This window comes from Ranitomeya imitator, chromosome 3 (genome assembly GCF_032444005.1).
Source record: "Ranitomeya imitator isolate aRanImi1 chromosome 3, aRanImi1.pri, whole genome shotgun sequence".
Classification (NCBI taxonomy): domain Eukaryota; kingdom Metazoa; phylum Chordata; class Amphibia; order Anura; family Dendrobatidae; genus Ranitomeya; species Ranitomeya imitator.
Genome location: NC_091284.1, coordinates 1,705,570 through 1,720,634, shown reverse-complemented (window position 1 = coordinate 1,720,634; position 15,065 = coordinate 1,705,570).

Below are 15,065 nucleotides of genomic sequence, written 5' to 3'. Positions count from 1 at the left end.
ATTCTTCCTCCATCTGTAAACCATATTTTGCTGGTAGTCAGTTTGGTCCCTCTGAAATTTTTGGGTTTTGGTTTTCTTGAGATCTTCTTCCCATTTTATATAGTCTCTATTTAATTCCTCCTCAAATACAGTCATTTCCACTGCTGACATTTTGTCTTTAAGCCTATCCTGAATAGTCCGTATCTGTCCCTCTATTTCTTCTAATTTTTTCTGGTCAAGAGAAATTAGTAGTTCCAAAAATGTTCTGGAACAATTATGACAAGCTTCCTCCCATTTATTTTTTATTCCCATATCATCAACTATAAAAGAGGGAAATATTTGTACACGCAACCCTCTAGGGACAAGTCTCCGTTGTAAGTATTGTTCAAGAGTTTTACTGTTCCACCAGGTTTTAGTGCGTTTAAACAAAAGATCCCTTAGCTGCCGTCTGTCCGCCATTAAAACATCACTACTAGTATTAACAACCACATTCTTATCTGGATTGTCCCCAAAAATTGTAGATATCTGTGAAAGCCAGTTAGTGTCCCGACTTTTATAATCCATGGTAGAAGGGGTTACTCCTGGAAAACAAAATATACTTTACCAAAAAAACCAAAGAGAGAAGTCTAACCCAATTCCTTTATATCATTCCAAGTAGAAACAGAAGCATATAACCAATACAACCTACTTGAAAATATAACAAGTAACACAAAAATTGTAAAACCAAAATATTTTATTAAATAATATAAAGACACCAACAAAACAAAACACAGAAAAACTGGAGGAGACACGCAAAATATATTAGATACTGGTATCATTAGCAAAAATATATCTGATGCACAATAGTATTATGTCCTTTACTTGCTAGAAATGCTTGTGGACACATGGGCAACAGGCAGGGAGCCACCATAAAAGTGATTGAGGTATATATGGTGCACCATACAAAATACTGATAGCAATACAAATCAAAATACACGATATGATGTTAATAAGGTTAATAAAAGGTAATTTCTGCTATCCAAATATAAGGTGCAGAGTGCTAAGCAATACAAAACCCCAAGGTATAATACCTATACAATTATAAAATAATCTCTGTGAGATACAATGGGATCCTAAGGTGCATTGTGCATATGGTGGACCTTACCGGTGCTCATGCTAGCGTTCCTGTGTCTCAACCCCGCACTCCAACGCGCGTTTCGCAGCACGTCGCTTCCTCAGGGAGTGATATAGGGTAGGTATACTGCCTGCTTCTTATATATTGCCCCCAGTAGTTTAGCCAATAACGGCGCTTTAGGCGGCGCATCCCACGTCGGGCTTTTGCGCCCTCATATGCCAACCTCTTTATGGGTCATTGGGAACGCGAACATATGCTGTCATACCTTAATGATGTTCAAGGTCCATCTGTGGTGAGTTGGATGCGCTTCATAGATGACATGTTGTTTATTTGGCAGGGTGAAAGAAAGGAACTGGATAAATTTCTCGTATATCTGAACGACAACAACTGGAATGTGAAACTTACTTTTAAGATCACCACGAATAAGATAGACTTTCTGGATTTACAACTGACGGTGGATGAGACAGGGTGCATTCATAGTACAATCTTCCGAAAAGAAACTAGCACCAACTCGGTGTTACATGCAAAATCAGCACATCCGAGACATACTATCAGAGCGATTCCCAAAGGACAGTTTATTCGTGCTAAAAGAATCTGCGATACTAACAAAGAATTTGAGATACAGGCCCGAGACATGACAAGTAGATTTTTGGATCGAGGATATAAATTTGAGGACATTAACCAAGGTTACCAACAAGCCAAAGAATTGGATCGAAATTTGTTACTACAGAATAAAGTTACAAAAAAAGAAGATTCTCGACTGCGGATTATCACAAATTTTCATAGTAGATGGAAAGATATGAATTATATATTTAATCAATTCTGGCCAATTTTGAAACAGGATCCTGGTCTTGCAAAACTTGTTGAAGATAGGCCGCTTATAGTGGCAAGAAGAAGTCGAACTATTGGTGAGACCATTACACATAGTCACTATGTAGCACCCAAATCCAACTTTATTTTTGAATCAAGAGGACCCAAGTGGGGATCCCGTGCATGTGGGACTTGTAGTGCCTGCAAATACATGGTCAAGGCAGAAACATTTAGTAACTCATCTAAAACACGGGACTACAAAATTGTCCACTCGATTAATTGCAGAACCATATCAGTCATATATTATCTGACTTGCCCATGTGGGCTTATTTACGTGGGACTTACGTCAAGGCAACTTCGAGTGCGAATATTGGAACATGTAAGAGACATCAGATCCGCAAGACTCTTGAATATAGAGAACCCGCAGAAAGAGGATCTTGTAAAATTAAAGACAATACCAGCCCATTACCAGAAATTTCATCCATCTGGACCGATAGAACTTCAAGTAAGAGGTATTGATGTGGTACATTTGGGCATTCGTGGGGGAAATATCATGAATAAGTTAGCCCAGAAAGAATGCCGCTGGATCACCAATTTGAGAACAGTGAAGCCACATGGTCTTAATGACCAATGGGGCTTCTCTGGTTTTCTATAAATTCTCCCTTTCCCGTATAGATTTCTACGCTGTCGTCTGCCTGTTTTTTAATGATTATTTTTTAATATATATATTTTTTGTGTTGTTTTTATTCATTCATATACAGAAATATACTATATATTTTTAATTTAAGTGTTGTCCTCGTTTAAAAGTTCTTTTATATAGGGTGGTTACTGCAAGTTGGTCGCTATACTGGACTGGGGTTGTCTCTGATTTTTTGTTTTTGTTTTGATTATAATTATTTTTATCATTATCTTTAGGACTTTGATGTGTCTTTAATATACGGATATTTATCATGATGGGCTATGAAAGTGAAGAAGAACGGACAACTATTTGAGGAGAAAAATCCTGGACCTCAGTATTCACAGTGAACACTTATGCACATTATTTCAAGATGGGATTCTGTACTGTGTTAACATTTTTTAGTTTTGTATTTTTTCTTAATTAATAATATATTTGTTTATACAATAGTGAATATCAATATTATGATAAAATATATATATTAATATATACACCTTATTTTTTATTTTTACATCAGATCACTTTTTTCCTTTTTTGTATTTTATATAATTTTATATCTTTTTCACATTTTTCACTTTCATTTAATTATTGGTCTAGGATTTCCCTATTGTTATATATTATATCCTCATATCTTGGTATCTTTCAAATCTAATATAAATCTACTATTTGCTCGTTCTTATTTAGTGGTACCTGTGTGATGCCGGTGCGCTTCTCATGTATCTGTGTGCCTGCCCCGCTGTGGCTCCCATTCGGGGCATCACGGATAGCGCTTATGCGTTTGTTTGTGGTGCCGCCGTGGGCATGCGCAGTGGGTTGCGGTCGCTGCGGCGGCATGCGAGGTGTTACTCGGCATCGCACTGGTCATTATTTAATATTATACTTCTTTATTTAGTTTTGATTGCCCTTCAATTTGCCCAGTTTCAATATGGCGGCCATGGTACTTGCGTGCATCCTCTGTGGCCGGATGGGCGTCCCTAGTCGCGTGATCCGCTTGCGGCGCTGCAGGCGGCGCTTTGGCGCCTTCCTGTGACGTGGCCGCTGATCGTGTGCTGGGGGCACCTACATTCCGGTGACGTGAGATGCGCCACCAATAGCATCATGTCTAGATTACTTGCCCTTTCATTTGCCCATCATAGATATGGCGGTTGCGGCGCTTGTGCGCATCCTCTGTGTCCGGGGCGGGCGGACCTTGTCGCGTGATCCGCTTGTGACGTCATCGGAGGCGCTTGGGCGCCTTCCTGTGACGTTGCCACGGGTCATGTGCCGGGGACGCCTTTGCTGCGGCGACGTGGGATGCGCCGCCTAAAGCGCCGTTATTGGCTAAACTACTGGGGGCAATATATAAGAAGCAGGCAGTATACCTACCCTATATCACTCCCTGAGGAAGCGACGTGCTGTGAAACGCGCGTTGGAGTGCGGGGTTGAGACACAGGAACGCTAGCATGAGCACCGGTAAGGTCCACCATATGCACAATGCACCTTAGGATCCCATTGTATCTCACAGAGATTATTTTATAATTGTATAGGTATTATACCTTGGGGTTTTGTATTGCTTAGCACTCTGCACCTTATATTTGGATAGCAGAAATTACCTTTTATTAACCTTATTAACATCATATCGTGTATTTTGATTTGTATTGCTATCAGTATTTTGTATGGTGCACCATATATACCTCAATCACTTTTATGGTGGCTCCCTGCCTGTTGCCCATGTGTGCACAAGCATTTCTAGCAAGTAAAGGACATAATACTATTGTGCATCAGATATATTTTTGCTAATGATACCAGTATCTAATATATTTTGCGTGTCTCCTCCAGTTTTTCTGTGTTTTGTTTTGTTGGTGTCTTTATATTATTTAATAAAATATTTTGGTTTTACAATTTTTGTGTTACTTGTTATATTTTCAAGTAGGTTGTATTGGTTATATACATAAATCCCTGCAGTTTGTGGTATATTGAAAGCAGTGGGATACCTAGAATAAGCCCCTGCTGTAAACTAAGAGGTCAATAGCCTTGTGTGTGGTTTTTCATCACATTGCTAGCAGTGGAGGGATAACTAAGATAAGCCCCCCTGCACATATGATAGCCGTCTGTTGGCCCAAAGTCACCCCGACCCGTGACGTAGGGGTGACGGTCACGGTGTGAATTGTGACAAATTGGTGGCAGCGGTCAGGGGAATCCTGACATTTGGTGGCAAGGCGGTGGGATATCTTAGAGCATTAGTGATTTGGTTTGAGTAATCATTCCTCTCACTAAAAACTTGCAGAAAGTTCTTGCGAGGACTCTGCGCAAATAAGTGTGGAGAACAAACTCAGTGTTTTTAGTCTTGAGACAATTGCGTACTGGTAATTATCCCCACCCTTTCTCTTCGTTTTTCTATCCTATCTTTTATTTGGCAACCATGGCTGCGAAAGGAGAAGCCTGGTATGCACAGCAGAAGAGGGACACTCTGGCTGGGATATGCACGTACCATGTCCTGAACTCCCAGGGCAAGACCAAGACTCAAATGGTCGCTGAACTGGTGCAATGGGAAGCCTCTCTAGACCACTCCCAGAGCCCAGAAGCCGCAGAGGCCAGCACCAGCGAACATGGTGCTGCAGCAGAGGTTCAACCACTGAATGCCGGCCCTATTAGCAATCAGGGCGAAGTGGACGCCCACCTGCTGGCGGCCTTGGAAGAACTCCCCACTGATGACCATGAGGGACGCCTACAGCTGATTCAGCAGTATCGACAGGAGGCCCGAGCCGAACGAGAGGCCCAGCGAGAGGCTGAGAGAGCCGAGCGAGAGGCCCAGCGAGCCGAGCGAGAGGCCCAAGCGGAGCGGGAGTACCAGCTGCAGATGGTCCGACTGCAAATGCAGGGGTCGTCCCAGTCCAGCCGTGAGCCCAGCAGCGCCCAGATATCTAAGCCCCGGCCCGATCACTTCCCTGTTATGGAGAAGGACGGAGACTTGGACACTTTTCTGCGGGCCTTTGAGAAAGCCTGCAGACAGTACCGGCTGCCTACAGATGAATGGGCACGATACCTGACACCAGGGCTGAGAGGTAAAGCTCTGGAGGCGTTTGCTGCCCTCCCTCAAGAACAAGATGGTGACTATGGGGCCATCAAGCAGGCTCTGATAGCCAAGTACCAGCTTACACCCGAGGTGTACCGTAGAAAGTTCCGGACCCTCCAACGTGGCCCACACGACAGTTACAGTGATGTGGTGCATGGACTGGGGACCCACTTTGACCAGTGGACCCAAGGACTGTCAGTGACCACCTTTCCACAACTGCGAGACCTGATGATCAAAGACCAGTTCTTTCATCTTTGCCCAGCTGAGGTGCGACAGTTCGTGATGGACAGAGAACCCAAAGACGTGACGAAAGCAGCACAGATAGCCAATGCCTATGAGGCCAACCGTAGATCGGAAGTGCGGAAGCCAGTCACCACCAGCTGGAGAGGGGGTAAGCCTGCAACCAACGCCAGTACCCCTGCCAGCCAACATACCAGAGGTCCTGGCCCCGTGGCCAACAGCACCAGACCTATCACCGAACCTCGCAAGTGTTACACCTGCAATCAGACTGGTCATATCAGTCCCTCCTGCCCAACCAAGCAGAAGAACACCCCAGCCAAGGCCCCAGGGCCTAATGCAGCAGTTCTTTTGGTGGGTGGTGTGGTTGGGAAGGTGTGTGACAACGTACAGCACGTCACTGTGGGAGGCCATGTTGCTACCGGCCTCAAGGACACCGGGGCTTAACGAACCCTCATCCGACCCGAACTGGCGGCCCCTGAAGAAATCATTCTTGGGAAAACCCTAACTGTCACTGGGATTGGGGGCATCAGCTGTCCCTTACCAATGGCCCGGGTTTATATTGATTGGGGTGCTGGGAGCGAGGTGAAGGAAGTGGGGCTGTCTGATAATTTGCCCACTGATGTTTCGTTGGGGACTGATTTGGGGAGGATGGTTGCATACTACGTCCCTGACACCCCTCCCCAATCTACTAATGAGGGTAAAGTTAACCCTGATGATGATGATGATGGGAAATCGCATGTGTTACCTGACCATGCTTTATCTTGTAATGATGCATCTATTAACCATTTTTTTCCTAGGATTGATGGTGAAAATGTTGTACCTGTGCCAGCTGAACCTGATAATGATTTTTCTGTGAAGGTTAATGGGTCCATAGGTACAGGCGTGCCCAGCCACGTCGCTCTGCGGAGTGAGACGGCTGAGGAACCCCTAACAGGGGCAAGTGTGGGTGCTACAGGAAGTGGGGAGCAGCATGGGAACTGTGAGAAAGGTGACGCCATGAGAGTGACCAGTGCCACCGAGGAAGGTAACTGGCCCATAAGTAGCACTGCCCCTGGAGTGTTGGGGGTGGATGGGGAGGTAGCGCCCATAGCAGCGCCGGCTGATGGGTCTTTAGAAATCCCCGGGGAGACAGCCTACGTAGCTGCTGTCACCCGCAGTCAAAGTGCCCGGAATGCAGATAACTGTCAGCCTTCCGGACTCTCCTCAGTCACCACTGTGACTGAACCAGAGGTGGACCCAGAGCAGGTCCAAGAGGGTTCCCGTGGGGAAGGGACCCTGACGTCGCTTTTGGCTTCCCCTAGCCAGGAGTTTCAGGCCGCTCTGCACACAGATGCGAGCCTAGAGAGTTTGAGACAACTTGCCGGGACGCACTTCTCCGAGGCTGATAAGGAGACGGTGTTCTGGGAACGAGGAAGGTTATACCGGGAGACAGTACCCGGAGAATCACAAAAGGAGTGGTTGAGGGAAAGACAGCTGGTCGTCCCGCAGCAATTCCGGGGTGAGTTTTTGCGGATCGCCCATGAGATCCCGCTAGCTGGACACTTGGGGATCAGCAAAACTAAGGCCCGGCTGTCTCAACACTTCTATTGGCCTAAGATGGGGACAGATGTGTCAAACTACTGCCGCTCCTGTGTCACCTGTCAAAGAGTGGGGAAGGCGGGGCCTGCTCCCCTGATCCTGTTGCCAGTGATAGAGGAGCCTTTCCAGAGGATCGCGGTGGACATTGTAGGCCCGCTGGCCATCCCCAGCAGCTCTGGAAAGCAATACATCCTTACTGTGGTAGACTACGCTACCCGGTACCCAGAGGCAGTAGCTCTGTCGTCAACTAGGGCAGATAAGGTGGCGGATGCCCTGTTGGCTATCTTTTCACGTGTAGGGTTTCCCAGGGAAATGCTTACTGATCAAGGGACCCAATTTATGTCTCGCCTAATGGAGGCTCTCTGTAAGAGAATGCAGGTGAAGCACCTGGTATCGAGTGCGTATCACCACAGACCAATGGCTTGTGTGAACGCTTCAATGGTACCCTCAAACAGATGCTACGCATGCTGGTTGAGACTCAAGGGCGTGACTGGGAGCGGTACCTCCCACACCTGCTGTTCGCTTACCGAGAGGTTCCGCAGGCCTCGACGGGGTTCTCCCCCTTCGAGCTCCTGTACGGCAGGCGAGTTCGGGGACCCCTTGGGTTGGTAAGAGAATCCTGGGAAGAGGAGACGAACCCTTCTGAAGTGTCCATAGTGGAGTATGTCATGCGCTTCCGTGATAAGATGCAGACCTTGACGCAGTTGGTGCATGACAACATGACGCAGGCTCAGGCTGATCAGAAGCACTGGTACGACCAGAACGCCCGGGAGCGGACCTACCACGTGGGTCAAAAGGTGTGGGTGCTGGTCCCCATACCAACGGATAAGCTTCAGGCAGCCTGGGAGGGCCCGTACGTCGTCCACCAACAGCTCAACCCGGTCACTTACGTGGTCACCCTTGACCACGCTCGGGGTAGGTGAAAGGCCTTTCACGTCAACATGATGAAGGCTCATCACGAACGTGAAACTTTCGTCCTACCGGTCTGCAGCTTGCCCGAAGACGGTGAGGAAGACACCCTCCTGGACATGCTGGCCCAAGCCAAGGCCAATAGGTCCATCGAGGACGTGGAGGTAAGCGCCTCGTTAACTGAACCCCAGCGGTTGCAGTTGCAAACCACACTGGAACCCTTCCGGGTCGTGTTCTCCAACGACCTGGGAGGACTAAGTTAGCAGTCCACAAGGTGGACACTGGGAATCACGCCCCACTACGGCGAACACCCTATCAAATCTCTGACCAGGTGCAGCAGACTATGCGCCAAGAGATCGATGAGATGTTACAGCTGGGGGTGATTCGACGGTCAAAGAGCGCGTGGGCATCACCTGTAGTTCTCGTGCCAAAGAAGGACCGGACCACCCGGTTCTGCGTGGACTACAGGGGGCTCAACGCCATCACAGCCTTGGATGCGCACCCAAAGCCGCGCATCGAGGAGCTGCTTGAGAAGTTAGCTGGCGCAAATTACCTAACAATAATGGATCTGAGTCGAGGATACTGGCAGATTCCCCTGAGCCATGAGGCACAGAAGTCCGCCTTTATCACACCCTTTGTACTGTACGAGTCAACGGTCATGCCCTTCGGCATGAAGAATGCCCCTGCCACTTTCCAGCGGATGGTCAACCTCCTGCTTCAGGGACTGGAGAAGTACGCCGTGGCGTACTTGGATGACATTGCCATCTTCAGTCCCTCCTGGGAGGAACACCTGCAGCATCTCGAGGAGGTGCTCAGGCGAATTCACCAAGCAGGACTGACTATCAAGCCGGGAAAGTGCCAGATGGGCATGAGAGAGGTTCACTACCTGGGGCACCGGGTAGGCGGGAACACCCTGAAGCCAGAGCCTGACAAAGTGGGAGTGATCGTGAACTGGCCCACTCCCGTGACCAAGAAACAGGTGATGTCCTTCTTGGGCACTGCAGGGTACTATAGGCACTTCGTACAGCACCATAGTAGCCTGGCAAAACCTTTGACGGACCTCACCAGGAAGAAGCTACCCCACATCGTCAACTGGACAGATGGCTGTGAGGGGGCCTTCCAGGCGTTGAAAACCGCACTGTGCAATGCCCCTGTGTTGAAAGCAGTCGACAGCAGTCGACCGTACTTGGTGCAGACCGACGCCAGCGAGTTTGACCTTGGTGCTGTGCTCAGTCAGGTTGACTCGGGGGACCAAGGGCACCCCGTGTTATACCTGAGCCGGAAGCTTTTGCCGAGGGAAGTGGCCTACTCCACCATCGAGGAGTGCCTGGCCATAGTCTGGGCCCTGCAGCGCTTACAGCCCTACTTGTACGGTCGCCCCTTCACTGTGGTGACTGACCACAACCCTCTGCGCTGGCTAAACGACATGTGTGGAACCAACGGCAGGTTGCTACGCTGGAGCCTTGCCCTTCAGCAGTTTGACTTCACCATTGAACACAAAACGGGCAAAGAGCATGGGAATGCAGATGGACTCTCCCGCCAGGGTGAACCTGCTGAGGTGCGCATGGAGGAGAACCATCAGGTCCTGCCTCCCTAGCGCACACCTGAAGGGGGAGGTGTGAGGAAAATGTATATCATAAGTTAGTTTTCTTGCTAGCCTGCGTGGGCTAAGCCCCCCTTCTTGGAGTGATGCTGCAACAGTTTGTAGCTTCAAATTCCTTCCCTTTCACTCAGCCAAGAGCTGCTTTGCCAATGTATGGGGGAAGAGAGGTTTTATTGCCGAAAGGAATTTACGACTAGGCTCAAATCTCCTCTAGCAGAGAACTGCAGAGAACTGTTTAAAATTTTCCAAAATTCATGAAATATTCTTTGTTTGGTTTTTGTACGATATTATGCACCATGTTTACGTTAGGAACACGAAAATATATATTCGTATTCTCACTCGGTGTATCTACCCATCCCTTGATGCTTCTAACTCCGTCTGGTAAAGAAGCAGGGTTTTCTCTGTAAATATGTATCCCAGATAGGACATATTTGATCTCATTAGAATGCTCACGTTAATCCGAGATGAATGATGAGTTTGTTAGGACTATGACATGTTTTGTAGCGGAGTTATCGAAGTTAGATATAGATTAGAATAAAATGAGTTAACTGAAGAGGTAGGAGGGACGAGGTGATCCAACCCCTTTCTGGGATGTTACAGGCTTGGCTATAACTGTCTGCACACATCCCCAGCTTCCTTCTTGTCCTATTTTCCTGGAAGAGCTGAGCACATCCCATGAGCTGGGACGTATGGAAAACTGCCCTAGCCTGGGGGCCTGCCATGCTTTGAACATGTGAGTGTTATCTTTTCTCCTTTATTCCCTTTATGTTATAATTACCCGTGTACATATTTGCAATTGTCTCATTTGTAACATCTTTATAAAATATTTTTGATAAAGCACTGCCTAATTTTTATGGAATATAATATTTAATATTAGTTCGTTCTCCTGTTCTAAACCGTACCCTAAGTCTTCTGAAGGGAAATACGCTACTGTTGTGTTGGGTTAGCTTCGGACCCGTTTAATCGAAGCTGGTGGCAGCGAGAGTGTGCTGACTGTTGAGTGATGCGGTAGCGACTGCGGCGTTGATAATTATTGTTCCTGCCTGAGTGGGAGTAGTTATCGTGTCGCTGCAGCGTGCCCAATAGCCAGTACATAGCAGGCAGCCTTTCTGGTGACTAATTACCCAGGGTGCAGTACCTAATCTGACCTGAGAGTAAGGGGGGCGCCAGAGAGCTGCAAGTGTTAAGTGGAACTGTAAGCGGGATATACATAAATCCCTGCAGTTTGTGGTATATTGAAAGCAGTGGGATACCTAGAATAAGCCCCTGCTGTAAACTAAGAGGTCAATAGCCTTGTGTGTGTTTTCTCATCACATTGCTAGCAGTGGAGGGATAACTAAGATAAGCCCCCCTGCACATGTGATAGCCGTCTGTTGGCCCAAAGTCACCCCGACCCGTGACGTAGGGGTGACGGTCACGGTGTGAATTGTGACAAATTGGTGGCAGCGGTCAGGGGAATCCTGACACCTAACTTAAAAAAAAAAAAAAGTTCCTCGTATCATGTTCTCATACACTTTATGCAGTTATTAGCCCTCTGTGTCTGTACTGCTACATACTTAGGCAGTTAACTGGTTCATGCAGCTTTACATGAACACCCGAGCCTTACACTATGGCTGGTCCGAATAACTAAAGCAATTGTTACCATCCACCTCTCGTGTCTCCCCTTTTCCTCATAGTTTGTAAGCTTGCGAGCAGCAGGGCCCTCATTCCTCTTGGTATCTATTTTGAACTGTGATTTCTGTTATGCTGTAATGTCTATTGTCTGTACAAGTCCCCTCTATAATTTGTAAAGCGCTGCGGAATATGTTGGCGCTATATAAATACAATTATTATTTATAAATTATTATCCCTTCAAATTCCAACGTTATCTACGGATGTCCATTGAGACCTTTGATGTTCTGCTGTCGCATGTGAAGGATGAGATACATCATCAGTGCAGCACTTTCCGTGAAAGCATTTGTGCGGAGCAACGTTTAGTGGTGACTCTGAGGTAATTATCATTTTTTTGAACATTCTTCTATTGACAAAGACAAGATGTAATTTATCGTGGGGCATAATTATGTACATTTATTATTTATTATTATACATTTTTAAAGCGCCATTTATTCCATGGCGCTTTACATGTGAATATGGGGCAAGTATAGACAAATACATTAAACATGAGCAGATAACAAGGCACATGAGTACATAAGGAGGGAGGCCCCTGCCCGCGAGGGCTCACAGTCTGCAGGGGATGGGTGAGGATACACTAGGAGAGGGAAGAGCTGGCTGTGCGGCCGTTCAGTCGGTTGAGGATCACTGCAGGCTGTAGGCTTGTCGGAAGAGATGAGTCTTCAGGTTCTTTTTGAAGGTTTCTATGGTAGGCGCGAGTCTGATGTGTTGGGGTAGAGAGATCCAGAGTATGGGGGAAGCACGGGAGAAGTCTTGGATGCGGTTATGGGAAGAAGAGATGAGAGGGGAGTAGAGAAGGAGGTCTTGAGAGGATCGGAGGTTACGTGTAGGTAGGTACCGGGAGACCATGTCAGATGTATGGAGGAAACAGGTTGTGGATGGCTTTGTATGTCAGTGTGAGGGTTTTGAACTGGAGTCTCTGGGCGATAGGAAGCCAGTGAAGAGCTTGACACAGGGGAGAGGCTGGGGAATAGCGGGGGGACAGGTGGATTAGTCGGGCAGCAGAGTGTAGGATGGATTGGAGTGGTGCCAGAGTGCTAGAGGGGAGTCCAGAGAGTAGGAGGTTGCAGTAGTCGAGGCGGGAGATGATAAGGGCATGCACTAGCGTTTTTGCAGTGTTGCGGTCAAGGAAAGCACGGATCCGGGAAATATTTTTGAGTTTGAGACAGGAGGAGGCAAGGGCTTGGATATGTGGCTTGAAAGAGAGGGCAGAGTCGAGGATCACCCCGAGGCACCGGGCGTGTGGGACAGGGGATAGTGAGCAGCCATTGACATTGATGGATAGGTCTGGTGGAGGGGTAGAGTGAGATGGGGGAAAGATGATGAATTCTGTTTTGTCCATGTTCAGTTGTAGAAAGTGAGTAGAGAAGAAGGCTGAAATGGCAGACAGTGCGGGATTTTGGTAAGTAAGGAGGAGAGGTCAGGTCCGGAGAGGTAGATCTGCATGTCATCAGGCAATTGTATTATTTCATTTTAACTAGCCTTTTTGTTAGTTGTCCTTTAAAATCCTAACAATATATATATTTTTTTCTTTGTGATTGCCGACAGATATCTGGCTACCAGAGAATCATTTGCATCACTGCATTTTCAATTTAGACTTGGGAAGTCAACAATTTGCCAACTGGTTCGGGAAACTTGTGATGCCATTTGGAACAACTTGTGCTACCAACCCTGACAACAGAAATGTGGCTAGCGATTTCCCAACATTTCGAGGATGTGGCCAATTTCCCCAATTGCATTGGTACCGTGGACGGCAAGCACATTCGTATTCAGAAACCAGCGCATAGTGGATCCCTATACTATAAAAAATACTTTTCTATTGTATTGATGGCTATTGCGGATGCTAGATACTGTTTTGTTGCTGTGGATATTGGTGCGTATGGCCAAACGATTCCAGAGTCTTCAGAGACTCCAACATGGGGAGATGTTTGTACAGCAACAACTTCAACATACCCTCAGCACGACCTCTTCCGGGGACCGAAGGCCCAAGTTTGCCCTATGTTTTAGTTGGGGATGAGGCGATCCAACTCGGACAAAATCTCCTAAAGCCGTACTCTAAACTCCACAAGATGCATTTTTAATTATCGCTTGAGTCGGGCAAGACGTTATGTGGAGTGTGCCTTTGTTGGGCAACAAAATTAATAAAGGGGATGGGAGAACTACAATACCCAGATAGATTAGCGAAATTAGGATTATTTAGTCTAGAAAAAAGACGACTGAGGGGCGATCTAATAACCATGTATAAGTATATAAGGGGACAATACAAATATCTCGCTGAGGATCTGTTTATACCAAGGAAGGTGACGGGCACAAGGGGGCATTCTTTGCGTCTGGAGGAGAGAAGGTTTTTCCACCAACATAGAAGAGGATTCTTTACTGTTAGGGCAGTGAGAATCTGGAATTGCTTGCCTGAGGAGGTGGTGATGGCGAACTCAGTCGAGGGGTTCAAGAGAGGCCTGGATGTCTTCCTGGAGCAGAACGATATAGTATCATACAATTATTAGGTTCTGTAGAAGGACGTAGATCTGGGGATTTATTATGATGGAATATAGGCTGAACTGGATGGACAAATGTCTTTTTTCGGCCTTACTATATTATTACTATTACTATATTATTATGTGGCTTTTTAAAGTGAAAGCCTACCGACTGGGAGGAGAATACCGAAGACAAACTGCTGCTGCTTCCATCACTATCCAACATCTGTGTGCAAACAAAACAATACATTTTTAGGACGTGCACTACACACTCCCATGATGTATACAGAGATATATAATACATAGAATTGTACTTGCATTGCCTCTGATCGCTTGCAAGACAATCACACTGTGCTGTAGGCGTGTTGACAATGTGTTGTAGTGTCCCTCCTCCTAAAAATGGCTGAAATCATATTTCCTGTCACATGACCACATGGACCACCCTCATTAACGCAATTCAAACGTATGGTTTTATTTGGAAATTTTGCATGATTTGCGTCTGGCTGCGTTTGCAATAGCCTTCAATGGCAGAATAGACCCTTTCCGTTAGTCTTGCGTTAGCTTGACCGGACCCGAAAACGCTGCAAGCCGCGTTCCAAGGTCCGTCATAAAAAAACGTAATGTGGCAAACGCACGTCAATTTAGGCATGCATCACGGTGCGTCAGACAATGCACATCTATGGGTGCGTTACAATGTCCGTTACATTGCGTTTTCACTACTTAAAAACGTGTCCATTAGATGGACTCCCCTAGCGCAATGTGAACCTAGCCTTAGGGTATATTGGATGCAGCTCTCTTTATATATACTTTGGTCTGGTGTTATTGGGGTGAGGCGGGGGGCCGTTTGTTCTCATTTATCAATATAATTAATAACTCAGTTACAGCTGGATATATGGAGTTGTCGATGCAATTAAATGCATAACGGTAATGTAAAGGCTTAATCTGTAACTATGAAC